The sequence below is a fragment of the Castor canadensis genome, chromosome 5 (assembly GCF_047511655.1).
Source record: "Castor canadensis chromosome 5, mCasCan1.hap1v2, whole genome shotgun sequence".
NCBI classification, from domain to species: Eukaryota; Metazoa; Chordata; class Mammalia; order Rodentia; family Castoridae; genus Castor; species Castor canadensis.
Genome location: NC_133390.1, coordinates 95,152,532 through 95,180,161, shown reverse-complemented (window position 1 = coordinate 95,180,161; position 27,630 = coordinate 95,152,532). Strand labels below are relative to the sequence as shown.

Here is a 27,630-nt window from a genome sequence, read left to right as displayed (position 1 = left end):
AAACCAGCAATGTGGTTGCACTAATATATCAAGACATTCTCAACTGCTGCATGGAATCAAGCAAGTCTCTCTCTCTCTCTCTCTCTCTCTCTCTCTCTCTCTCTCTCTCTCTCTCTCTCTCTCCCACACACACACACACACAAACACAAATAATATTACTAAACAATTATTTTTTAGTGAAGACTTGGGTAATTGTGACAGTAGAATGAATCATAAAATTTGTCAAATACTTTAATATTTGTACTTTTATTAAAATTAACAAATACTTTATAGCCTTGAAAGGAGAAATTAAATGAGTTCTGTAATAAAAAACTTGCCTTTCTAACCTGTGTAACCTTGAATTCATGTTCTAACCCTCCTTTCTTATCTTAGCCTCCTGTCATCTCCTTTCACATGCTTCAGGTATTCTACACTGGTGCTTCTACCACTGTGCTGAAGAATCAGTTGCTTTTATTTCCTTGTTTTCTTTCTAATCCTCTGTGGACACAGACATGGTCCTACCTCATGCCTATGCTTACTGCAGCTGAGGCCTTGTGCCAATACAAAAACCAATCTAATTCACACTGAAGGAAGGTAATGGTGAGTCTACTCATGCTTCCACATCACAGCAATGTCAGATTTCTATAAAAATTTCTAAATCTCATTCCTAATTTCTGCATTTTATCTTATGGACTATCTACCAGCAAGTTGGTGAATCAACTTTTTAAGTAATACTCTCTTAAATTACTTGAAACTAACACATTAGGTTATATCGCCATTCTCCTTCCTAGAACAAACCTAGCTTCTTCTCCTGACTAATCTCCTATGTGCTAAGACACAGAATGAGTCACCTCCCGCAGAATGCCTTCTGAGCCTCAGTTTCAAAGCCTCAGTACTCTGTGCTCTGCATTTATCCCACACTCGTTACCTGGATCTGAGCATGTGGGTGTGCCTTTCTGAAAATGAACTCCTTAAAACCAAGACTTGTCTTTTCTATTGAATATCGAAAGGTACCTGTGGTCAACATTGACCTTTAATATCCAAATACTAAATAAATAAATCATCAAATGAACCAAAGGACACGTGAATGACTCTGACAACACAGAAAAGGGAGATTTTAATTTTGACTTAGGGAACTGGGGAAGGTATCACTGAAGAAACAATATTTGAATGAGTCTTGGGAAAAAGGGAATTTGGAAGACAAAGAAGCAGTATGTTTTAAGCTACAGAAATCACAGAATCATGAATTCACCAAGGAATTGTGACTTGTCTTATGTGGCTAGAATGTGGTGTCTAAGGCATATAGAGCTGAAGAGGAATCTGAAGACAGCTGCTTTTGAACTTTACTTATGGAATATGAAATCAATCATTAAAGATTTTGAACACTTTGGAATGATTCATTTATGTGGTCAGCCTATACTCCTAAGCAACAACCGAACCTACTACTTTCCATCCTGCTCCTAAAACAATCCCCCATCTTCAGGCAGCTAGTGGGATAGATAAATAAGTAAGCATGGAACTTTTCTCAGAATTTGGAGTAAAAATTGAGTAACTTAACATGTACAAAATCCTCAAAACATTGCTTGATATATCAAAAGTGTTCAATAAATGTTACCAGTAATGATCATCATACCTTAATTATAAAAAAATTTATGACATTCTTAATGTCAGTTGTGTCTACCCAATAAAACTGGATATTGAATTTTCTTTGTTTGATACTTTTAGAAGTAGTTTATCACAAGTGTATACCCAGTAGAATCTATGTATAAATTGTATTTTTCAAAAAAGCTACCCTATTTTAAAAACAGATTATGTGTCAAGTGCTGTTCTCAGGGTTCCACATGTACTACCTACACATTTAATCCTTACTATTTCATGGGACAGTTAACAATCCCGTCTTATAAAGATGAGGAACCTAAAATTGAAAGCGATTAGGTTAGCTTGTCTGAGAGAATTTGAGCACAGGTCTATCCCCAGAAATGGAGCTCTTAACTCTGACATTAAATGGCCTATTTTGTCCAGAAATGCATTTCAGGTGTTGTGTGGTGATGTAATACATATATTGGGAGTTTTCTTGTGGCTACATTTCCCTCGTACTTCATGCTTCATTCTCTTTCATATGTGTGGTTTCTTTTTTTTCACTAAGCGCTAAACAGTTTTTCTTTCTTCCTTTTCTAAACTCAAGTTCTAGGGGTCCAGAAGCAGGGCTTAATGATGCAAAGAAAAATTAATTTGAGGAACTTCTTTATTAGTAATCTTTTCCCTCTGTAAGTAGTTTTTTTCTAGTTGAGTTATATGTAATATAAATTATTATTGTTCTCAGATTATTTTAACGAACATCTATTTATTACTTTTTCATTAACCCAAAATCACCATTTCCTTCAAATCTCTCATTGGAGCAGGTTTTATTTTCAGCACAAAGGGGAATTCAAAGTTCTCACAGTAGAAGTTCTCTAATACCAGACCTCATAATGGGATTTTTATATTCATTCCTCGAAGATAAATGACCATTTCTGTTTTTATTTTATTTGCCTGTAATGAACCACTTAATAAAACATTAAATTTTTGTATCTCACTTGAAAATAAGCTCAAGCACTATATTTCAGGCTTAAGAAAAACATTTTCTTTTTGGGCAGTTTCATTAACTGAGAAACCTTGTCACTTATTATGGTAAACATGAACTCAATCAAATTATTAATAAAGGACTTCTAATTCATTTTTGGTACTTTCATTCCATTAGTGAATATAATTTTATAATCTGAGTTTAAGCAACACACACATATATATGTGTATATATATTTCATTTTTCAAAATTATAATTAATTACTGATTGACATTTTGAGTTGGATCTTATTTTCCTCCTGCCTAATTGCAGCCAATCATTTAGTTATCCTTCTGTAATTTCATGACAACTCTGTTGAAAGTATTGTGACTGTAGATGGATGTTCCTCAGCTTCTCATATTCTTGTAATTTAGAGCCTATTAATGGCAGACTAAGGGGAAAAAAACCCAAGAACTTAATTGGTTTTAAATTGGCCTTAAATTATAATTAGAGGAGAAGAGAAGTAAGCCATAAGCTAAGTATTTTTATTACAATCAGGATACTGTTTTTGGTAGGGGCGGAGGAAACTTCCGGGTAATTAGACACGTGTGAACATTATGCTGTACTTAGTGGAAAAAAAAAGACAGCACCTGTGGAAATGTTTATAAGCCTGAATTTGGCAGCAGGGAAATCCCATACTATTTGTATAGCCCCAGGTCTCAGATAGACAGGCAGAAAAGTGAAAGCATAATTTGATGTATAAGTAAAATACAGGGCACAGAAATGAGTTACCGTATAACTAGATTTAAAGATCTCCCTCAATAAAGTCTTCTAATCTTCCACAAGTATTTTGCCCCTCAGGAGGCCACTGTGGCTGAAAGTAACATTGATCCTACACTAGTTTGGGTATAGAAGTTAATGGAAAGCCAACCTATCAGCCATCACTCTCAACACCTTGATATCCTAGAGTTGATTTTGCTCACCTGACTTGCTAGGTAGTGTCCCCTTTCTCTCTTAATCCTCCCACTGCATAGTCCCCAAAGTTCACTCAGAAAGGATGACTTTCTCACATAGAACAAAAATCATGTTTGGTCAAGGGAATTCAAGTTGATGAGTTTCCTGTGTAGAATTTCAAAGCTAGTTCTGCTTATGATTTGTAATTTGATTTAATTTGCCACTTCCTTCTACCTGTTTTACAGTAGAGGGGAAATAGCTTTAGTTGCCGAAGAGAAAGTCCTTGTGAAGTCAGCTATTGAAGGAAGAGTGTAAGATTCAGGATTGGCATTATCCCAGGTCATTTGCTATGAATTTGAATGAAGAGACAGTTGTAGCTAAGATGATTTCTTTGCATTTGCAGTGAAGTGACTAGAAATGCAGTAACAATACAGATGGCAAGTGGTAACAAGGCAGGTAAGAATATATTTACCAGTATTTTTTATGCTTCCTTCGTCAAGTGAATGGGGGTAGGGCCTTTTATATCATTATTCATGTATAAGCAGTCTGTGCATGGGGAATTAGCCAGAAAGGCAGTTTTTACTTTCACAGTTGACTTTTTAGAATTATGAAAACTTAACTTCGTTAACTCCATTTGCTTTTACATTGTTTTGACACTTTCTGTAATGGAATTTTATGGCAAGATGAAGCATTTATGCTGGAGAGTACCTGCTTAAGTTAAATTAGATGAAAGTGCACGAATTGGACACACTTCCCATTTCATTGCAGATGAATTTCACTTTTACAGATTTTGCAAAAGAGCATTAGGAGTGTTATGTTACAACACAAATACAGAGATTACTACATTTCATCTTGCTTTTTTTTTGCTGTTTTGCAGTGCCTATCAAAATGCCTGGAACACAATACACAGGTACTCATATATATATGTTGAAGAATTTATAAGTAAATAGATGAATAGATCATAAAAACTACTTAAGAATTTTCATCATAAGTCAACTTTGCATATATATTGAAAATTAATAAAACATTAGTAAATATTAATAAAATATTGATAAATATATTTCTACGTATAAATATATAAGGCAGTAAATCTGTTAATACCTCTTTGTCTATAGATAATTTCTATTGCCAAAGGTTCAGCATTCCTTGGGCAAGATATTGAAAACTCTTAAAACAAATGCCAGTTCTTTTATATTCAGCCTTGCAGGCTCCAGGATGAAATCTGAGTAATCTGTTCTACAAATATATTCACAAATGTGTATAACAGCTGTATGCAGACAGAATATGAACAGTTTCCTATTGCTATTTAATATTTTTCTGAGCTTCCACAATGTGCCTGGTGGTAACTGGGCACCTCAATTATTCTCCATCTGTGCTCACTACCAAAGCTGCCAGCCTTCATACTGCCAGGGCCTCAGAGCCTATGGTGGAGAGCCTGATATGTGGTAAATAGTCCAATCTAGCATTTCTTCCTGAGCTAGTCTAGCTAGTTAATCTAGTAAACCGATCACTGTGTCCCCAGCATTGGCTTAAATCATACAATAAATCTGTGGTTGTCAGGCTTCAAAGGCAATTTTTCATAGGAAAGAGTATATTAGAACTCCATTTAACGTATTTTCAGAGCCAATGGACTGAAATGGCTTAAGAGTGAAATCATTATAAATGAAAGGCATGGGGCATAGTGAATTAAAAAATCAAATTCATGAATGAAATATAAAATGCATCTGCCTCTATTCTCAGTTTTACTCCCCATTAAATTATGCAAGCAACATCAAATGGCATTTTCTGGAGAAACCATACTTGTTGTTTAAGCTGATAGACATTTCTCACTGATATTGTGTCTTTTCTTGGTGAAAATGGCCATCTATTACTTTTCATAATATTTAAATCATGTCATATACCTTATGGTGACCACAATACAATTTAACTGGAACTCCATTAAATAGCAAGCTCTATGCAAGAAGGTCTAAATGATATTTAATTCTTCTAATAACTTCACAAGTTAGATAGTATTACAAATTGACAAGAAGGAACTGTGATCCAGGAAAGATAATTTTGGTAAATGCACATATGTGTTTCTGAGCTAGAAATTTAAGGCTGGTGTGTATAAAAGCACAATTTATACTCTAATTCCATTGTGCATACTGTAAGGGCATAAGGTTCTTGTAGATTTGGAACCAAGTTCTGCCGTTGTGGGATTCTCATATTTGTCATTTTTCAAACTACTGTTGAATGTATGCATTGGAGGAGGGGTATCCATAGAATCAACTGAGCTTTTCTAAGGATGTCAAGGGCAGTTATGGTTTTACTAGCCAATGTCTACTACAGACATTTTTTAAAAGTTGTCCTTTCATATGGTTCTTAATATATAGCCTATATTTTATCACAATAATAAATATCAAAGAAAAGAATTTTAAATTGAAATTGAGTAGATAGAAATGGTGGGGTTAGCAGTGAATTCGAGTGTTTTCTCTTTACCACTAAACATGCTACTGAGAAAGCCATGGCATCTCATAGGTTAACAGATCACAGAGCCTGTGTCAATTGTAACTTGGACTTTTCAAGGTGATGTGAAGAATAGGGAAGAGGAAGAGGACAGGAAAAGAAAAAATGGGAAATGAATCAGGAACTGATTTAAAATTGCAAAAAGATGAATGAGCTCAGGCTTCCCTCTTTACTCACCTTTAGCAGTAGAGTTTAAAGCAAATGGAACAAACTTTTTCCCTTCTTCTCTCTCCCCCCCAAACAAATGTTCATTTTCTTGGAGGAGATTGCTGATCAGAATCAGACTGTCCTTTCTTCCCTCTTTCCACCTCCCATCCTGCCTGCAATTCAATTTTTTTTACTCCTACATCTTCAGGGTTCCTCCTTTCCCAGTCAATCAATCATGTGAAGAGCCATGCTGTAATTTTGTGCTTTTCACGTTCTCAACTTATGTTACAATAGGATTTTGAGGTGCTTTTTGCTGGCTCAAGCTGATAAGAAAAATATATAAGTGTTGGCTTCTTCAGCTTACATCAGTGTTGTGAGTTATATAATGAAACCTGTCTGGGTTGGAATCCTAAAGCTATTATCCTTTTAGCACTAAGATAGGTCACCAAAGGAGCCATTCAGAATCTCTTAGCTACTTACAGCTTAGGAAATCAGGTTCTTTCCTCTTAAAAAAAAAGGTTTGTTAAGTGTTGTTATTCAACGTAGCACATCATCAATATTTTGTGTTATCAGACCTTGGGAGACAAACTGAATCCTAAGGTATGATCTCTCCATAAGGCTATTCTACCTCTTAAACAAGGTCTCAATATCTATTCTGGTTGTGTTTGAAAAGTTTGCACTTGGTATCTTCTGTGACCTTGGTGTTGTGTGCCATTTGTGCATCATTAAAAGGTTGTAATGAAGTTCTGCTGCACACAGATTGTAAAAGGTCAAGCAGAAAGTTGAGAGCCAATGAGGTTGGGAAGAAAAATTGTGCTTGCTGCAGAAGTTGAGGGATTCATTATATTGATGCTATGGGGTTTTCAGCAGAGTAATAACTGGGTTAGCAATAGAATGTAAATCTTCTCAGCCACTTAGTCTGAATCTGCTTCTTCTTGATTTGTGGGGATATATTTTTAACAGAGTACAAGGAAAGTCATTACACTCAGAGGAAAGCCAGTGGAATTGGTAAATGCACTGTAGATGGGCCAGCCAAAGGAGGAACAGACCTAGAAGGATAAAGCATATCATCCTTCTTGGTTTCCACTATAAGAAGTATTGTCAGCCCATGTGAAGTAATTGTCTCAGAAGAACTTTGCATAAGTGATTACTTTAATTTTTTAAAGGATAGACAGGACTTGTTCTAGCTTCAATGGTCCAAAGGTGCAAGTGTAGCTAATTAAAATGCTTAAAATAACTATCAACAGAATTAAATAAAAAGATTTGAGATAAAAATAACATCAAAAAAGCAGCAGCTTCAACACAACTTTTAGAAAGAATCAGCAATGTAAGCTAATGAGGACTTGGCTATGCTACAAGAGGGAGGAACTCAGAAGTTATTGAATTTCTACTGCAAATTCCCTGGATGCCATTTCTTAAAGTGGGATTCTAGAAAATGTATGTAAAAGTGCAGTGGTGGATGGCATGTCTCACAAGCTTACATATGGAATAAGATCATTTTTTCTTTCAACAAGCCCCAAACCATCTGTTGACTTAAGTCAACTCTGAATTTCACTTGGAAATAAATTGGAAGCCTGGTTATTCACAAGACTACTTTGATGTATTCCTGGAATTCATACACTGGATTTTTGGGGTGGAAAGGGATGTGAGGAGGCAAGAAATATTTTTCTTGAAAAGTCACTAAGATGCATATCATAAAAGTAAGACTATTACTAAGAACTTTAACTTGATTCAGATCCACTTTTCAAATTGATTAATAGAAAATTTTTAAAAATTAAAAGTGACTTTTTAGAAAAATTTTGGTTTGTGAGTAGGGGATAACAGGAGAACACTGACAATTTTATTCATAAGCTTATGTCATTATGAAGTATTAAAGTAATACGACATAATTGCAGATACAAATGATATTTCCGATAGTTGGCATCTTCGTTTGTATAGAACTATTTTTTTCTTCAATACCTGTTAAATGATATCATACTCCAGCCAAATGGAGCTTGTCTATTCCTGTTGTTCACATGTAATAATTTTAACATTTCTTAAATTTTTGTTTTGCCAAAATTCTAATTGGCTAAATATGAACTAAGACTGTATAGGTTGGTGGCTTGAAAATATTCCTTAATAGAAAAATGTGAATTGCATGAACTGGAATGTTAAACATGTTGAGTGTCCCTTATCCTAAATTCTAGGAACCAGAAGTGTTTCAAATTTTAGATTTTTTTTCTGATTTTGTAATGGACATTTATAGAGATATCTTGTGATACATATCTAAATATAAACTTCACTTACTTTTATATACAATTGATACACATAACCTGAGGGTAATTTTATGCAATATTTTAATAAAATGGTGCATAAATCAAAGTATGTATTTACTGAACTATGGCACTGTGGCATCCTGTGAGTACTCAGAAAGTTTTACACTTTAGAACATTTCATATTTTAGGTTTTGGATTAGGAATGCTCAACCTGTATGACAGTCTTTTAGAACTTGAATGATCTTCACAAGTCACATGTATCATCATTAATACAGCCTCATTTTTTTCAGAAAAGACTAGTGTTTCTATTTTTTCCTTCAAAATAAAAATGTCATTGAAATCCCTACCTTTGTAATAAAAGAAATATGATTATTTATTAATATATTTTCCTTGAAAACTTCAGACTACCTTTTCTATTAAAATGAACATACTCTTAAACACTACGGTAGGAATTTAATTGTAATTTGACAGTTATACATAACAAATATGACATTCATTATGGGTTCTCCTTGGTAGGCTACTACATTATATATTGGTAATAACCACCAGAGTCTTTGTCGTGGCAGTGGTACCTCTTTTGTTCATTTATTCATTCATTTAACAAGCAGTTCCTTAATCATAACTCTAGGCAGCCTGTGAAGTTTCCTCTGAAAAAAGAACCAATTACCTAATGGAGATTCAGACATGCATACATGAAAATAATTACAACCCAACACACCATATGTAGTGGAAGTGCATGTGTGACAAGTGGAGCAGTTGTCAAATGATTACTTAATTATATGCATGAACTCAGGATGGAGATAAGCAAGAAATGAAATGAGTTAAAGTCATGATGCTCAGTAAGTACCTATGCCATTAGAATTAATTGGTTCAGCACTTACCAAATATTTATTGAGGCCCTTTTGCTTACCAATCACGGTATGAAAAGCTAACAATATAAAAGCAAAGTTTTTTTTTTTTTTTTTTTTTTTTCATTTTTTTTTTATTATTCATATGTGCATACAAGGATTGGTTCATTTCTCCCCCCTGCCCCCACCCCCTCCCTTACCACCCACTCCACCCCCTCCCGCTCCCCCCCTCAATACCCAGCAGAAACTATTTTGCCCTTATCTCTAATTTTGTTGTAGAGAGAGTATAAGCAATAATAGGAAGGAACAAGGGGTTTTGCTGGTTGAGATAAGGATAGCTATACAGGGCATTGACTCACATTGATTTCCTGTGTGTGGGTGTTACCTTCTAGGTTAATTCTTTTTGATCTAACCTTTTCTCTAGTTTCTGGTCCCCTTTTCCTATTGGCCTCAGTTGCTTTAAGGTATCTGCTTTAGTTTCTCTGCGTTAAGGGCAACAAATGCTAGCTAGTTTTTTAGGTGTCTTACCTATCCTCACCCCTCCCTTGTGTGCTCTCGCTTTTATCATGTGCTCATAGTCCAATCCCCTTGTTGTGTTTGCCCTTGATCTAATGTCCACATATGAGGGAGAACATACGATTTTTGGTCTTTTGAGCCAGGCTAACCTCACTCAGAATGATGTTCTCCAATTCCATCCATTTACCAGCGAATGATAACATTTCGTTCTTCTTCATGGCTGCATAAAATTCCATTGTGTATAGATACCACATTTTCTTAATCCATTCGTCAGTGCTGGGACATCTTGGCTGTTTCCATAACTTGGCTATTGTGAATAGTGCCGCAATAAACATGGATGTGCAGGTGCCTCTGGAGTAACAGTCTTTTGGGTATATCCCCAAGAGTGGTATTGCTGGATCAAATGGTAGATCGATGTCCAGCTTTTTAAGTAGCCTCCAAATTTTTTTCCAGAGTGGTTGTACTAGTCTACATTCCCACCAACAGTGTAAAAGGGTTCCTTTTTCCCCGCATCCTCGCCAACACCTGTTGTTGGTGGTGTTGCTGATGATGGCTTCTTGCTTCTGTTCATCAAAAGAAATGGTCTCTAAACTGAAGAGAACACCCACAGAGTGGGAGAAAATATTTGCCAATTATACATCAGACAAAGGACTGATAACCAGAATATACAGGGAACTTAAAAAACTAAATTCTCCCAAAACTAATGAACCAATAAAGAAATGGGCATGTGAACTAAACAGAACTTTCTCAAAAGAAGAAATTCAAATGGCCAGAAAACACATGAAAAAATGCTCACCATCTCTAGCAATAAAGGAAATGCAAATTAAAAGCAAAGTTTTTATATATTACTTTATACACCTTGCTACCAAGTAAAAGAGGAAATAAAGTAAATAAATTCAATATGATAAATAATTCAATGAAACTATGCATAATGCTTTTAGTAACCTGAAGTGGAGGAACTAATTATCTTAAGTAGATTGGAAAGGTTTCATGAAGGCTGAAAATGGAGGGTGGAGAAGCTTCAATAAGTGAATTAGAATTTTCTGGGCAAGGAAAATCAATCCAAGGAATGAGAATAAAAATTATAAGATTTCCGAAAGGGTATGACAAGGAAGTTCAGTGTTAGAGGATGGATTTCAAGGAAATGGCTCATGATAGTTAACAAAGATATGCAAGATACATCTTACCACAAAATTTCTCACCATCTGAGCATGCAAATTCTTCTCAAAGGCCAAATGGTTCATCAGTCCACTGTATATTTAAAGCAGATTAAACATATCCATCTCTTCAACTATTTGTCATTTTTTATGGTGACAAACATAATGTATCACCATTATTTATAGACACCCTACTATGCAATAGCACACCAGAACATCTCTCAAAGAAAGGAAAAGACTAACCATAGTTTTAGAATTTCCAAAAACGTTAAAATACCTATGTCATACATAGGTAGTTTAGGTCAGAAGAAAATTCATAAAATTAAAGCTTATACCAGTAAATAAAAAGGAATGATACAAATAAATTCATCTCATCTCAGAAATACAGACACAAAACTAAATTCAGGTTAAAAAAGAAAATAAATAGTGAAAGTGGTACATGTTAATTAAAGGGGGAAGACAATAAAAATAATAAATAGATCAAAGAGTTGGCAGTTTGAAACATCAACAAATTAGAAACACCAGGATCTAACATATAGAAAAACGATAAAAAAAAGGAAGAGAGAAGAATAAAAATGGAATAAAATAAGATATAATACTGTAAAGACATTTTTGTCATCTTACAAAGGTCATTACAATGGGCTTAATGCCAACTTTATCACTTTACAAATGACTCCTGAATCAATTGTTCACGGTCTCACTATTACATACTTACAGATGTAGTTTATCCTCCATCTTTTTCTTCTTCTTACCTCTTTCAGATCACATAAGAGAAGTGATTTGGAACATTAAAGACATTTTTTTAGAAAAAAAATTAAAATCTTACCTGGATCAAAGTAAAAATTGAAGTTATGTCAAAATAGTGTATTTGACATCTAGTTAATTAATTTCAAATATTTATAAGTAACCATTCATCTAATTCTGAGGATGGCTGTGCTTTTTCTAACTACAAAAGTTTCTTTTTAGTTTTCACTTTTGGCCCACATATTAATTCTATCTAAATGTGATTTTTAGAGACTCTGTCTGTGTTTGTGTGTATGTGTATGAGTGGAGTTCCTTTATAAGTGCATCTTATAATTTTGCTTGTTTTTAGGTCATGGTTTTAGTTCTACTGTAGTGAAATAAACTATTATTTTATTGATAAGAATATATTACATAATTTGGAGATAAAATCCTACCGCTGTCCTTGTTAGGAAGGAGTGTTTCCATAGGACTTTAAATCTAAATGGTTGATTTGGGGTGGAAATTGTGACCTATCCACAAAGTGTGTGAACCAGCAGTTCAAATGGTGATTCTGATGTTTGATACAAGAAAGAAATGGTAGCAAATAAGTTCTTCAAGTATTCTCTCTGAAATGAGTGTGTTTTTCTTAGTCTGATGCTCTTGGTGATTAAAAAAAAGAAAAGAAAAGCAATACAAGGACACTGATTTAGCACACCTAATTTAAAATATTTTTGTTTTGCTGTATTACTGACTTCTTAATGAACCATATAACTGTTCTTCTGTTTCACTTAAGTTACTTTAAATAACTCCATTAGATAAACAAAAATAAATAAATAAAAATACAGTCACATAGGAAAATAAGTAAACAATACAATGCATAAGATTATCAGTTACCAAATCTTTTTTTTTTCTGTTGCTGAGAGACTGAAATCAATTTGATAAATCTACCTTTCTACCTCCCTTGTTCCATTAAATTAATCATAGTAGGGGAATTTAGTAAAACAAATTTTAGGAGTGTATTATTACTGATTGTAGAGGCAGTCTGACCTGTAGTAACTTTTACTTCCTAGTATTTAGAAATGGTAGATCAATAATTGCAAATTCAATATCTAGAATTGATTTTCTTCTGTTCTAAATTGGAAAAGAGATTTACAAAGGCATTTGTTTAGAAAATGCAACTTAAAAGTCTGCATAGAAACTCAGTGTCTTTCTTCTCAGTGACATACTGAGTTAGATGAAGTTTTCGTTGCTGTTAAAGTAGGAAGATCTGAGTAGATTTCTGTGGAAATAATTGTTCCTGGGTCTTTTCTGCTTTCATAGGCACACAACATTCTATGGAGGAATTTCATTTGGCAAAGTTGTTAGAAATCTGTGCAGACCAGCTCTATTTTCTAGTTTAAGTCATCTGTTACACCCTGTGCTAGGGACCTGAGATGACTGAACTTAGACAACCTTTTAAAAATGAGGTAATACAATTCATGTATTTGAAGAAAATAGTTTGGGGCATTTGGGGGAAAATCCAAATGAACATAAATATTAAAGAAAGTAAAATGTGGAGGGCTTAACTGCAGAGAATTGTCTTGAGAATGAGGACACAAAAGTACTCTAGTATTTGTTCTTGGAATAGCACACCCTAGTTCTTTACTTTCAAGCTATATAAAATTTCCTCTCGGCAAGCTGGCCAGAGGCAGAATTGGGAAAGAGGTGAGGTTCAGTAGCTTTTCTCCCCTTTGTGTCATTCCTTCTAGCAATGAATGTTCATTTGCATTTTAACTGGGCTTCCTTGCTTTAAATTACTAGAAACTGGCATTTCAGGCACTGTGAAGACAGCTAAGAGGGAAAGAGTTTCTGGTAGCATAGCTGCTTAGGACTCTTCAGAGCTGGCTGCCTGCTCTAAGCACATTAGAGCCTTAGGATTTTTGTGAAGATAGGTTAGCTAGCAAAGCAAAAAAATTTTATGAAATGCAAATGTATGAAATACATAGGCATATATTAGAAAGCTTCCAGTCTGTTCTACCACTTTCCAGCCTGCTACTACCAGCAACCCCTTCTCAAATATGATAGACATTTTGATTCCATGCCTCTCCTTTCTAAACCCCATATGCACTTGACTTGAACCTGAAAAGTCCATCTTGCATTCAGAATTAGCAAAGCATTACTTATTTAACAGAAATAGTCACTTTAGACTGATTTTATTTGCAGGATTTTAAACTGTTTGTAAATAGTATTGATTTAGAAAATGTTGATGTGCCTGAAAAAGAAGTCATATTTGATAGAGAAATGAGCTGAGTCAAAATTCCACTTCAGTCTTAATCACATTCTGCCTCATTTTAAAACTTTTCCCATGATATTTATGTAAGATAATAGATGGAGTAGAGTAAAAGTACGTTCTTAACTTTTTTAGTGTAAAATTCAAACTGAAGGTTAAACAACTAGTGTGTCACACATTAATGTGGGAGGGGGTTAGAGTGAGATGACTCTAAACACTAATGCAACATTTATAGCTCACTACATGAAAAGGAATGAATTATTGGGAGAAAAGCTACTGTCACACATAGTTGTGAGGCAGGCTAGAAGGAGAAAAAGTTTGAGACTCATATGTAGATTGCCCAGGGATGGCCCAGACCACAGAACTGCCCATGCTCTCTCCCACTCAGTGACTACTGGATGGAATTCACCTTACTCCTCCTTTCCCCTAGATTAGGGTAAATTTTGAAAGTACCTAACAAGAGAAATTTACTCTCTTTGCCAGCAGACTCCACCCATGCCCCACCATACTCCCCTTTGTATTTCTCTCCCCTAACATTTAATAAACCGCATTTACACTCATGTATCCTGTGATGGATTCTTCCCCTCTGGATACAAAGAATTTGGAAGGCTTCTGATCACAGACTGCACCAGCGCTGTTAACAGTAAGGTGATATTTTGTGCTGAACTGTGGGGTGGAGTCAAAGAGGACATCAGAGTTTTAAGAAGGAGTCATATTAGGAGACTTGCCCAAGTGCAAAGAATGGGGTTTAACATTACTAGGAGTGAAAAGAGCCCCAGAGCAGGACTAAAAGCAATAAATGAGATAGCTAATGTGTATTACCAAATACAGAGTTTGGCATGTAGTAATTAATTAGTAAATAAGTATTTGTTGTTATTATCATTTCAGTATTAGAAGACGGTCAAATGAGAATGGAATCATGGCTTGGGATGTAGTTTGAAGGAATGTTAGGAGTCTAATTTTTTTTTCCCTGTATCTCTAGAAGAAAATTAAAGCTATGAAAGGCTAAATTGGAGTCAATCTAGGTAGAAGTTTCCTACCTAAGATTTTTCTACTCCACTGGGGATAAAAACCTCTAACTATTCATTGTAGCTGGTTATTATTTGCCAGGTAATTTATAACAATTTATGTTAGTAAAATTCTGAAATGGAGGTCACGTCAAGGGCATTGATGACAAAATTGAGGTGAGATTTGAGTTGATACTGGGCAACACAGACATGAGGGTGGTTGAATTCGTAAAGCTGTCCAATTGCTTCCTAGAAAATTTGTTGTCAGGGCAGGAACAGACAAAACAGACACTGTGCGAGACAGAAGTGTTGGCTGTTTAGCATAAGAAAAGAACAGGAGTGGCTTTAAAGGCCCCAGTAGGAACTGACCAGAGTTCAACACAAGTTCAAGGCAGAGTGGCTGTGAGATAGCTAAGGGATGTGAATGATTAGAAGAGCTGAGTTAGTCCTTACCATTGTGTTATGTTCACACCTGTGAGGTGTGTTTGTCCCATAAATAACTCGAGTATAAGACATTAAGATATATTGCTGTTCTCCAGGTAACGATTACCAAATTCCCTGATGACAAGGTGAGCAGCTGAGTAAAGAATGCCTTGTTTGGTGAGCAGAATTTCCTAAGTACCAACTGACTCCATTACTTGAGAACTTAGTGTGTGTTTAGATGGCATTAACATAAAATATGCTACTTAACCATGTAATCATATTCTCAAGAGGATGATGACTAAATAAAAATAAAATTTTAGATTTCATGAGTTCAAGAATTAAGTAAAGTCAAAGCTGGACCTAAAGAATTTTAATTCAAACTTTTGGGTTTTTTCAAATAAAGAAATAGTTATTTTACATTAGGACACAGAGGATAATACTTTAATATCAAGTAGTATTTCATTCAACCTTAGAGAGTATATACAAAGTTTCCAAGGTTAATATTACATTTAACTAATATTACCTAGAAGTTTGTGCTACATATACTTCAATATCTTTTAAAAATAAAATTTCAGCTAATTCAAATATAAAATAAAAAGTAAAAATAGAATTTCAGAATTTTTAGAGGAGGTCCCTTAAGAATAAATAATTCCAATATGAAAAGTTAAAAGTTAAAGTTGAGCATAGAACTGTTAAGATTTACCTAAAATTATTTCCAGCTAACAGGCTTCTGCCAAAGACTGACTTTGCTTAAATTTCTAGAAAAATTAAGAGAATCAAACAGACCTTACAAATCACAATTACCTCTCATTTTCTAGTGACAAAGATCATGTGTACTCATATTTATAGTAAAGCTTTTGTTTTTAGGTAGTGTTTGTGAATATAACTTCACATTAATTAAAATGATGTTTTGCTTTAATGGAAACAAAAATAAAAAAGGAAATAATTGGTGCAAAACTATTCTTCAAACTTAAATGCAATTAATGATAAAGAGTATGCCCAATTTTTATGTTTGCATTGAAAACTGGAATAAAACTCAAGTCATAGTAGTTAGGATTAGATATGGTCGTTAGATGGTAAAGTATACATTTCCTTTTCTGGAGAATAAAAGGCTAGCCTTTAAAGTTGGAAAGATATTAAATTTATTGATTGTGAGACTTAATCAATGAATTGCAAATCAATATTAATGATAAACAGAGTCCCCAGATCAGAAATAATTTTGATTGAGTGATCCTTTAAAGTAAATGTCAGGCATAATTGAAAATATACCAAAATGAATCGAAATTTAATCTAATGTTTAAGTTGACAGTATGACTTGCCTAGGAATTTCACATTCTAATCAAAAGTAAATGCAGCCACATGAGAACAGATATCTCTGCACATGAATACAACCCATTCTTCAGTTTTAAACACTAAGCCTGGTTGGCTTTTATATGTTGAAGAATGTCTTTGGGAAAATAAAATTTACTTTCACTACTAGGACTACAAAGCAAAATAAGGAGGACATAAAAATAATCCACAAATAGATGACTAATCCTTATAGATACTTGTATTTAGATATGAATCTTAGGGGAATGAAAATAAGTTATTAGTATTTTAATTAAATTGCTGTGATTAACTTTATCAGTATTAAATCAGGCACAGAAAAAAGGTAATATAATACTAAACTTATACAGCTTATATTGTTGTGTGAAAAAATCACTGTGGGTGTAACAACTAACTTGTAATTAAACTGTACACCAGTACTTTATTTTACATGTCTGCCCACACTGTATCATTCAATTAGTTTATAACTGTTAGCTCATGAGTTATAATTTCGGTTAATTATTTTCCAATATATAATATTTGTCTCCAAAATTGGGCCAATAATTTTAAAGTAAGATATTTTATCATTTTAAGAATAATTTCTTAGCTAGGTGGGTGACACATACCTATAATCCCAACAACTCAGGAGGTAAAGCTAAAAGGATCAAAATTTGATGTTGGCCCAGAACAAAGCATCAGCCCCTACCTAAAAAACAAACTAAAAGCAAAAGGACAGATGTGAATCAAGCTGTGCAAGTGAGAGGCCCTGAGTTTAATCCCCAGTATTGCTGTTTTTTATTTTCAAATAAATTTTGTTCCTTTTAGAAGTGATATAGGTAAACACATAATTCTAGACTTTAGAATATATTTAAGGTCTGATCTTTAACTGTTAGATCCAATTTCCTGTGTTGGTTTTCTGCTTTGTGAGCATGTTGAAATAAGGCACAGTCTTCTTCCCATCACTCTGCTCAGTCCTCAGTGACATTTTCTGGACACTCACCACAAGTGCAGATATGCACCAGATTCTGGGAATTTAGCATGGGTTAGACAAGACCCATGTCCTTAGCCAAAGCTGCCTTCTCAACTGGAAATGCTTTTCTGTATTCTTTGTGCTTATGAAACTTTTTACATAGTCTATAATGCAAATACATTCATATATCTTCATATCATCCTGAAGCTGCCAGAGAGAGTTAATAGTTCCTCCCTACTCTGGGACAATAAAATGTGCATATATTTGTGTGTGTGTGTGTGTGTTTATGCTCACATGTGATGTGCACATGTGTGTTCCTAAAACTACTGGTGGTTGTGGATTTAAGATTGATAGTCCAAATATTCATTACTAGTAATACCTTGTAGTATTACTGGAGTGCATTTGAGTCATGCTCACTTAAAGGTAATATACATGATGCAGAAAGGCTTATTATTCAGGGCTTTTATTTTCATAGCCTCCTATGAGTGCTGCAAGCTACTGTATTACTGGAAGGGATATAGTGTTCTAAATTTACAGGGTCACACAGGTTTATAAACCTTGTATTTTTGGTAAAATGCCTAAAGAGTTCTCAAAAAAGATGTATCCAAATCTCTAAGATTTTAATATTTATTATGTTTTATTTTCTGATTCTAAACAAATGTTTTGGTCCAAATTTAGTGTTTGGATTTTAACTATGGCTTTTTTTTTTTTTTTTGGTGGGTGGGGGCTGCACTAGGGTTTGAACTCAGGGCCTCACACTTTCTAGACAGGCAACTCTTCACTTGAGCCACTCTGCCAGCCCTTTTTGTGATGAAATTTTTCAAGATTGGCTCTTGGGAACTATATCTCTGGGGCTGGCTTTGAACCATGATCCTTCAGATCTCTGCCCCCTGAGTAGCTAGGATTATAGGTGTGAGCCACCAGCACTCAGTGAATTTCCACTATGTTTCTTAAAGATGTCCCAAATTATATAAATTTTAGGCACCACGAACCTATACCTTCTTATGAAACTGTATAATAATAGATGCAGGGAGCAAATTGCTGAGCTGGTGGATGAACTTAGCATCTGTTTACACTCACCACTGCATTCACTAGGGTCTCCAGGGGTCTTACTGAGGTTCCAAATAGAACTGTAAAATTCTTTGGCTTTGCTTTTTTTTGTGTATCCTGTTCATATTTATAAGGTGAAGTTTCTGGAGACTCAAAGGCAGTGTAGTAGAGAAAAGCAAACTTGTGGAAGTTGGGGAGATTAAAATTCAAAGTTCAAGTTCTAAGATTCATTAGATGGTATAAACATAATCAATGAAATTATAGTTGCTGATCTTTTATTTCCACATGTGTGAAATTCATAGAATTATATCTACCTGGTAGAAATTGGAAAGAGTAGGAATCATGGGCATGTTTTAAATCTTTCATGTATCATAGGTATCAAAATTGATACAATGGGCATTAGCTCTATTTATTCCCTCAGTAAAAATAAATATTTGCCCATCTCTCATAGTTCTAAGTGGCATCATGGAATAGACTTAATTTCTGCCAATGTACCTTTAGCATCTCTCTTTAATAGTGTTAGCATCTTATGCCCTACAAGAAAAGACCACTAAGTTCCAGTTTGATAAGAAAGACATGGGCTTTCTTGCCTCAGTATATTACTTTCCTATCTGAGAAAACACCAGAAAGAAATCTGGCAGAGTACAAAGAATATTTAAATGAAATGGAAGAGGAGGAAGAGGAGGAGGAGGAAAAGAGAAGGAGAAGAAGAAGAGGAGGAAGAAGAAGAGGAGGAGGAAAAAGAAAAAGAAGGAGGGGAGGAGAAGAAGAGGAAGAATAAGGGGAGGAGGAGAGGGAGGAAGAGAAGGGGAGGAGAGGGGAAGGAGAAGAAGAGGAATAAGAAAATACAGAGGAGGAGGAGGCAGAGGAGGAAGAAGAAGAAGAAGCAGGAGGAGGAAAAGGTGATACATTTTCAATATATTTTATCTGTGATACTGTTGTTCTTAAAAATTATCACCACTTGGTTGAGATTGTTTGATCTCAACCAATGAAGAGTAATCTCAACATGAATTTCAGAGGAGACTACCATATTCAAACCATACTATGAGTTTATGAATAAGTAACATGCTGAATTATCTATAGCTATTCATAAATGAAAACTTGTTTAAATAACTAGAAATATAAAACTATTGCTTATGAGAGAATTTATGTATCTTTTGTGCATATGTGCTGCTAAATCAATATTCTGAAAGACACAGCAAGTGACAAGTCACAGAGGAAAAAATAGCTATTCCTACTTTTAAAATGAGATTATATAGGATATGTTGTGGGAGGAAATCAAGCATCACAGTCTTAGAAAAGTGATGCTCCATTAAGATCCAAATGTGTCAACCTAGACACCCTGACTAATTTTACAGGAGTTTAATGCACTACTAAAACATTGAAATCTGTGAAATAGCTCCACTAACTTGCTTCTTAAGTGAAACTTGTTCTATTTAAGGGAAGCCGTTTTCTTTCTAATGATGTGATAATCCAGTAGGTAATGTACAATGAATTGCATAGATAGTAGCAAATGTTACTCAGAAAGCCTTTGGACAACAGGGAAAAATTATAATAAATTATATACTTTTATCTTCATTGCTCCATTTTATTGTCAACAATAAGCAGATAAAGAAGGTACATTTCTATAGACCTCGAAATGTTAAAAATTGGTCTCCAGAGGAAGTGAAAGCCAAAAAAATAAATCTCATAGGTGTACAATTATCATACAATGACATAACACTGTTTCCTAAGGTTTAATTGGGGAAGGGGATATAGTAACAAAACCAAGTAACTAATATTCATATACATATGCTATATAGCCTAATGCATACAGAAGGAAAAAACCCAATATTACAGAAACTTCTTAAGTGAAATACTTCAAGAATCACACATATGATGGCTGTTGTATTTTTAGAAAAAACTATACAGGGAAGTTTTAAGCAAATGAATGTAGGTAAGACAGGTCATTTGCGAGCTAATTTAAAGCATGAAATGTTACAATGGAAGAGTAGTGTATGTATAAGATAAACACCCCAACTGACTGGGCAATTTTAGTTCCCTGAATGTGTACAGTTTTTCTGTGATGAAGTAAAAGAGTTTAGAAGGCAGCACAGCTCTCTGAGACTTTTTTTTTTAAGCTACTAATCCCACTCATGAAGGTTCTACTTTTGTGAACTAAGCACCTTTTAAATGTATGACCACATTGCTGATTAGGCTTTAAATGTATGAATTTTTGGATCAGGGAAACACAGCATTCAAAAAGTACCACTCACTTGAGTGATTTAATCACATTTAAAGATATCTCTACTGTCCAGTTTATTCATACAAAACTGTAATTGAAGGTTCTAAGATGAGCTATTTAGGCTGAAAATTGTTCAGTGGCAATGATATTTCTTCTCGTTGGGTGATATGCTTTAAGTTGAAGATTTAAGAAACAGATGTTAATTATTCAAAGTGTACTTTTGTAACTGTTTCTCTATTCAAAGAAAAGAGATCAAGGAACTTTAATAAAGCCTTCCATTTGATGATTTTTAGTGAGGCAAACTATGCATTTATATAAGATATATTTATATTTTATATGCTTATATTTCAAATACTTTCCTAATATAACTATTCACCACTCATAATTTATATATGAATTTTAATAGTTTGCTTAAGACCTTACTTAGATCACTGAGCAAGTGAAAAGTTAATTCAAAGATGGATGGTGGAGATTTTATTCATCTTACCAATGCTAGCTTTAGAAATCATTTTACCATGACTTTTGGTTTCAAAAGAGACCATTTGAAATGTAAGCAGTTAGTGACATTTTATCTAACCATTAAAATAATTTTCAAGGGCTGGGAGTGTGGCTTAGCCCTTGCTTAGTAAGTGTGAGTTCCTAGGTTCAATCTCCAGTACCACACACCCGGACAAAAAATAAAGATCAAAAAGACACATAATAGATTGAAGAAAGCTTAAGATATAATAGTAAATAGCATAAAAGGATCTATATCAAATAAGATCAGAAGTTTGTTTTAAAAATCTGTGATTTTTAAAAATCAACAAATATATTAAAAGATGAAAGAGTATGTTTTCTTTCTTGGCATATTTTATTCTTCATATTTTTTAGTATTGTGCTTGGTGGGGGTACATTGTGGCATTTACAAAAGTTCTTACAATATAACAAATGTATCATACTTGAATTAATTTCCTTCACCATTCTCCTTCGTCATCCCCCCATTCCTGGAATAGTTCAACAGGTATCATTTTTCCACCTACATACTTGTGTACACAGTATTTGCACCGAATTCATCCTCCCGTGCCCTTTCCCCACACCCTCCCCCTTCCATTGGTACCAAACCCCCAGACAGGACCTATTCTGCCCTCCTTTTCTCTGATTTTGTGAAATAAAAATATGATATTTTTGTTTGTTTAACATAGGTACACAGGGAGTATATATGTTTTCACATGTGTGGCAGAATTCCTTGTCATTTTTTTCAACATTTTTCATTTATTTGCAATATTCTTTACTGAACATATTTTTAAAATTAGCATATATATTAGAAGTTAGCATCTAACAAATAACACAAGATACCATATATATTAGGTGATCCCATGTTAATATAAAGCTGTACAATAGAGCAAAGTGGCTGAGCATGTGGATTGAACCCAGACCAACTGAACTTAAATGGCCATTCCCCATCAGCAAGTTGCCTCAATTCTCTGCATCCCATTTCTTCATCTATAAAATGGACATATTTAGAGTCTTAGTTTATGAGTTAAGATTACTGAATCCATTGTGAAGAACAGTTGTTTTAATGCATATAAAGCAGATAAAATAGTGCGGTAGGTAGTCAATGCATACTAGCTATCACAATTAAACTTATAGCTCAAGACACATTAAAAAATGAGGACAACCTAACACTCAGTAATCTTTAAGAGCACTGTTAACTAGGCATGCTGGCACATGTCTATAAGCCCAGAGGGATATTGAACTATTTGGAACATAGACAAATCTATGGATTTTTAAGTTTTTGAATCTTAAAATTTCACCGTAAAGTTCATAAATGATGCTCATGTATTCATTCTTGTTTTCATTTTTTAAGTTATTATTGTGCTGGGGGTGCACTGTGACATTTGCAAAAGCTCATACAGTATATCGTAGTTGAATTCATCCCTCCATCATTCTCCTTTATCCCCTCTTCCCGTTCCTGGAATAGTTTCAACAGGTCTCACTTTTCCATTTACATACATGTGTACACAGTATTTCACGGTCCTACACCTTCAGATTTCACCATGTTCTACACTAATACCCTTGTTCTTGCTAATCCCCTGTAAATACAGGGACTTTCACTACTAGAGCCATAAAAAACAAGAAACTGATGACTAGATGATGGGCATTAAGAGCAAGAGTGAGGAGAGGTGATTGCTAGAGAGTGGGGACATTGACAAGCCAGCTGCTCATCATGAAACAGCAAAACAAAACAATAATAACAAAACCAATAACTGGTCATTCTGCCGAGGACAAATAGCTCCTGAACAGAAAATATCATTTTGTATTTTGCAGTAGAGTGAATACAAAAAAGGTGATCCTTCTGCAAAATTTTTTCATCATTGTTATAATTAGAATTCCCTATTTCATAAAACAGGAACATTTTTTTCACACATTTTAGATGGATTTTTTTTAAATTTAGTGCTTTTATGTGGGATGGGCTGTGGGAAGAAATAATTGCATGAAATAGCTGATTCCTTAACAATTTCAGATAATTTGAGTGCCAATACGAAAATTCCACATTGGGTTTTCTTTGTCGAGTTTTTCTTTTTGAGAAATAAGTTTCCACATACTTTTCTCACATTGTACAGCCACTTATATGACAGCGACTTTCAATTAGTTTAGCAGCAGTTCTTGTTGAAGAATATTCATTAATGGGGAGCTTGCAATGAAAATTTAAATTTCTTCAAATAGAATTCTTTCAAGGAATCACTTTTGTTACTTTGTTTTTTATACAGGCCTTTCTACTCTCTGGAAAGGTATTACAAGGTTAAATGGGGGGAAATCAGCAGAAATTCAGCATGTAAATTATACTCTTATTTTCTTTGTCCTATAAAATTCAAAATAAAAAAAGGACACAGATAATAAAAAAATAAGGGAGCAACTATGGTTTTGTTTATCAACATTAAAAAGTCAATGGTGAAAAAGGATTATTCTGGCCTGAATAAAGATATAATGATGTCAATTTGCTAATAACTCTCTGAGAAAATACTGTTCTGACATTTAATGCTTCAAACTCTTCCTGTATGCTTTGTTCTACATTTTTATATGCCATTATGGTCTGTTCTTCTGAATTCAATCATGATTTATGTTTTTATATTGGAATGATGAGCTTCCGTTTCCATATCTTGTTATAGTTAATTCCAAGCAATGCAAAATATCTTTTTCAAAAACATAAAAAATAAATTTAATAAGCAGGCTGTATTTTAATCCATCCTTTTTGCAAAACTCAAATTGTATTTCTTCAACTACAAAATATCTTAGATCGTGAGAATCATCACCAAAGTAGAAACAATCCTTGAAACAAAGTGGACATCATATTGAAAATATATATTGATTAAAATATATATCAATTAAAATTAGATTCAGTTTCATAAATGTTACAGCTATAGAAATGTAAAATTTATTTCTTAAAATTTTCTCCTTAGAGTTGTGTAGAAAATGTAATAAAGTGAGTACAGTAAAATGTTAGACATAGTTGCTGTATAAACATGTTCTGTATTCTCTTGATTTTGCTATGCATTTGAAATTTCCCAGACAAAATTTTGGGTTAAACATGCTTCTTAGCTTATTCAAATTAAAAATAGCTATTTATTAGACTTTTAATTGATTTCACTGAATTATCTTCTTATTATCATTCATTTGTAAATGGTTTCATGAAATTTATCCATGTAAGTTGAGTGTGAATTCAAGTCATTTCTTGGGCAATATAAGCTGTATCAGTGATTTCACATTTACATTAGTATTGCTTAAATTTCCTTCTGCTCAGGACCTAAAACCTCATGTCAAGGAATTTTCCTAACATGTAGGTCTTCTCTGTAAAACACTTTATGCATTCTATCTGATATTGTGGTCATTGAGTCTGATTCTTAAGCATTTTGAGGGAATTTTGTATGTTTTGATTTATGGCAGAGCATTACGGAGTGGAGAGGGTACCCTGAGGAAGAGAAGAAAGTGGATATGGTTTTCTACCTTGAGTTAAAAATCTAATGCAAATTTTAAAGTTAAGTATTACTAAGCAGTTTCTTAGAAAGTGAAACATCCTGTTTATTGTGGCAAATAGATATAATAATACATCTGACACTAAATTCAGCTTTTAAAACTGAACTTATTGATTCCATAGTTTAAATGTATATTATTTCAGCTTCTAGCATAATATAAATATCTGAATAGAATAATCTTCTAATTTTCATTACAATAATGATTAATTTTTTAAAAATTAATGCATTTTTGGTAATTTTTAAAATAGCTTTTTAAAAACTAAAATAGTATTAAAGCTTACATATGAATGTTTTACTTTTCTGACCAAATATACCAAAAGTACAAAATATCTCACCAATTTTCTACTGCCACCACAATTGTTTTTTTCATTCCTAAACATTTGATGAAGCATGTGGATGTCTCTGTTTATGTATCTGTACAATTTTGGATTATTAACAAATGATTTTGAGTATTTTGCCTGAGCTTCTGGCATTTATTCTATTGTCAATAATTTTAATATGCAGCCATAAAGGGAACAAATCATATACATAAAATATATGCAAAATATCCATATGTTGTATAGTAAAACTATTTAAATGTTAGGTTAAAACACCTTAGTAGGAATATGCAAAAAAGAATATAGCATAGTTAAAAATATAGATTTAAAAAATCAATGTGAAAAATTATGTAAGTCAAATACTTATTTAAAATGACTACAAAGGAAAATTCAAAAAATTTTAAGAGGTTTGTAACTTTATGATAAAATTTATGGAATTGTTCTCCCTCCTGTCTCTCCTAAAACAATCCCAAAACTTTAAAAAGTATTACTATATTTAAGGTAAATATTTGAATAAGATTATCTTAAATAATATCTAAGAATCCATTTTCTTATTATAAACCAAAACTTGGGGCAAAATCTTTATAAAATTAAACCTATGTTTTGTCATGTGTCTTCCTTGTTGTGTCTCCAAAAATGAAAATCCAGGCTCTTTTTAGCATCCAAGAGATTCAGTATAAAAAATTTTCTGAAGGATGTGTTATATTTTCATAGACAAACCATTGTTTTCTTTTCTTTTTTCCCAAAATAACTGTAGGAGAGTTTGTCAGAAGTACTCTGGTTTCCGTGTAGTCATTTTGTTCTATATCTAGCCTGTTAAGAACAAGGTGATAAAACTTTCTAGAATAGGTAACTGTAAGAGTCCAAACATGTCAATGAATGCATAGATTCATTGCCTCAGGAAAAGGTTAAAAAAATGCCTTTACTATCTTAAGATAGCATAAAAGACAATATATAGAGAGAGACATATTATCTAGATATATCTATTTAAATTGACAAAAAGTAAAACTGAGTATATACATACAAACAACTTTAACAAATTTAAGAAACTTTAGCTACCAGCTGTGTTCTACCTTCCCACCATTAAATCCAAACACAAACTTGAGTTTTAGACCTTTTCATATGCATACTGTGTGCCTGGTTATCTATCCTGGCCTTTGAATGTAATGCAAAGTTATATGCCACAGCTACACTTGTTGACACTACAAAACTAAATCTTCACAGTTAATCATAGGATCTAATCTCCCATGTTTTTGTCATTTATGAAATTATGAGTGAGAATTGAAGTCATGCATGGAATTTCTCTTAGTCCCAAGTTTAATATCAGAATATTTTTATTATTACCTTTTGTTTTGCATTCCTGAAGTATAGCATGATTTTCTGCTCAGACTTTTAAATCATTATGAATGCAAACAAAGTTTTAACAGGTTTTTCTCAATGATATATATTTGCATTCATTATACTTTGTATTTTCTCCTGAAATTCTAAGGTATAATATAAATTAATATTATAAAATAAAGGAAACAACATCCATTTCATTTCAAGATTCTTTTTGTTTTGGTAATGATAACCTAAGTGGATGGTTACTTTGAAGAAGAGTAAGCAATTCATTTCGTGGGCCAACAAAGGTTCAAATACTTCAGGAGAGAAGGCAGCAAGACTCAGAGATAAGTGAAAATAAAAAGGGTAACTAAAAAGGAAAGTAGAAATTTAGGAGGCCTTGAGAGTGTATGCAAATGAAGGACACATTAACTGTTACTACTTTTCAAACTTTATTGTCATAATTGAGGGCTTTGTTTATCAAACTGTCAAAAGAAAGGACCGATGAAAATTCATTAATCAAAGCAAGATTTTTTAGAATTTCTTACAAATCAACAGGCATTCATACCTCCCAAGTCATTAAAGCAGATACCTCAAATGCACACATCACCAAGTGTTGGTGTTCCTTCCACTGAGTACCCATTTTATGACAGCTTTGAAATAGAAGTTAAGGATGTCACAGAAAAGGAGTATGGTCTTTAAAAAAAAAGTCAATAGCTTTTAAAATCCCAAATGCTCTCACTGCTGAGATTAAGAAAGACCAAGAATACATCCTGAACATACACAATGACTTCTATTAGAAAAGGAAAAATGAAAACGCCGCTGATACTGACACAGTCAATAGATCCCACCTCAGTGCATACTGTACTTTCTATGTTTTTAATTTAAATGCATATAGTTTCAGGGACAGAAGCATGATCAGCATTCATTCCCTTCAGAGCATAATGGAAGATGTGGCACTTTTCCCCATAAATAAACATATAACCTATCTTGGGCGCATTTGTTTAAAATATTTTCCCTGGAAACTTATCTAGCCATTCTCAGAATGTGACTCTCCTGCAGCCTGCTCTTTTTCACACTGCTTTTCTTCTCTCGACTAGAGGTTG

General features: G+C 33.6%; 1 protein-coding gene and 1 long non-coding RNA gene across 16 annotated transcripts in view; both read left to right on the top strand.

Annotated features, from left to right (window-relative positions):
* The window catches only part of Nlgn1 (neuroligin 1), an 841,293-nt gene that overhangs the window by 634,655 nt on the left and 179,008 nt on the right, over positions 1-27,630 (top strand). The gene's annotated exons all lie outside the window — the stretch shown is intronic.
* LOC141423292 (uncharacterized) lies at positions 133-4,168 on the top strand. Its single transcript, XR_012448028.1, has 2 exons — positions 133-1,486; positions 3,879-4,168. It is a non-coding gene; the product is annotated as an uncharacterized lncRNA (long non-coding RNA).